We start from the raw sequence: 1,847 nt of genomic DNA, 5'->3' as shown, positions 1-1,847 counted from the left end.
AACAATGAATTTTAAATTCTTTTAGTGAAAAGATTGTAAATCTAAGAACCAATAACACCTAATTTAATACCTTTTAGTTGAGATATTTTAAATGTAATAAACAATAACACTAAATTTGAATATAAAATTTACAATAAATCATTGAATTACAATTTAAACCCTATAGAATTGACTATAAATCGACTAATGAAAACACCACCTAAGTGAATGCCACTTTAAAAGTTTTTAATGCCATTTTCCCAAAGAAAAGAAACAAACATGAAAAATAGATCAGTGGTTCAATATCACGTTTGTGAGTGGTAATGGAAATAGAAAAAAAATCAATCTCAAAACACTAGTACAGAAGAAAAGCAATTTGATCTGATAGTAAAATTGGAGAGATCATTTCTTCTCTTCTTCTCTAATAACGACAAATACCCCCAAACCCTGATAACTCTATCTATGTATCCCCGGAACAATGTGTTTCCATCTGCACTCCAGTTCAAGCTCGTGCAGTATATCTCCTGCATTTTTCATTCCACATTAGAACACACATAACCATAATCAAATTTCAAACCAAAAACATTGAAATCAGAACTAATAAGTTAAAACAAAGTAGATGGAACCACTTCAAACATTTCAACAATCTTAAGAGATCAAAGACCAGACCTAACTTAAACTATTCTTCGTACAAAAACGATATTCAGACATATCCACATCAATCAAATCAAAATGTATTCTTGTCAACTACACATAGAAGCAACAAAAATGGCTAATCAATACCTTAGTCTAGTTTCCATTTCCAACAGATGAATCTGACTTCTTAGCCTCAGCCTTAAGATCGACCTTCAAAACCTCAACGACAATCTTGTTCTCAAGATCCCATATCCTAATGCTTGCTATTCTCCGTCGCTGCACATGATGGAACCCAAAGACTTAAGAAACAAGTTACGTCAATTTTCTCTTTTTTTATATCCTCATTTCACTTCCAACTCATGCTTAAATACAAAACCAACCTAAATAAACTAACTATGTACGTGGACAAGTAACACATATAAGCATAATCCCACTAACTAAATAAAGCAATATAGAAACTAAAACTTTTAACAATCGATTAATAAATCTTCATGGAAATGGCCACGTCATCTTCTTGCTCAACTTGTATCTCATCAATACTCCACCCTCCAAAGAACCTTGTCCTCAAGGTTCAACACAACATGAAAAGCTTTTAGGAACATGTTATGTTTCTTCTCCATAGCAACATCGGACTGTCAAACTTCTTATGACGTAGTGGTGGTGGTCTACCAATGACTGGTTCATCTTTGACGAGACATGCCTCGACGTCACTGTTACGTTCACGATCAAATGGGTGTTTCCCATACTTACCAAATGAAACAGGCCGTGTAGGGAGTTGCAAATAATTGAATCCATATCCATGCTTGCAAGAGTTTGGCCGGTTAAAGATTGTGGCCAGAAGAGTGTGATGGTGACAGAGTTCAATCAGTTTTGTAAGGATGCAGGGATTGCTAGGCATCATACAATCAGGTATACACCACAGCAGAATGGTGTAGCAGAGAGAATGAACCAGACATTGCTGGAGAGAGCGAGGTGCATGCTTTCTAATGCTGGTTTAGAGAAGAAGTTTTGGGCTGAGGCAGTGAACACAACTTGTTATTTGATCAATCTTGGACAGCATACAGGGATCGAGTGTCGAATACCTAATGAGGTATGGTCAGGCAGATCTGCTGATTATTATATTCTGAGAGTCTTTGGTTGAACGGTTTACTATCATGTTAATGAAGGAAAGCTAGAACCAAGAGCGAAGAAGGGAGTGTTTATGGGCTATGGAGATGGTGTAAAGGGATACA

General features: G+C 36.0%; 1 pseudogene; it reads right to left on the bottom strand.

Moving 5' to 3' along the window:
• Nucleotides 1-326: 326 nt before the first annotated feature.
• LOC106319924 overlaps nucleotides 327-1,847 on the bottom strand; it is a 26,104-nt pseudogene continuing 24,583 nt past the window's right edge.

The sequence above is a fragment of the Brassica oleracea genome, unplaced genomic scaffold, assembly GCF_000695525.1.
Source record: "Brassica oleracea var. oleracea cultivar TO1000 unplaced genomic scaffold, BOL UnpScaffold00692, whole genome shotgun sequence".
Lineage (NCBI taxonomy): Eukaryota > Viridiplantae > Streptophyta > Magnoliopsida > Brassicales > Brassicaceae > Brassica > Brassica oleracea.
This window is presented reverse-complemented; position numbering and strand designations above follow the sequence as displayed.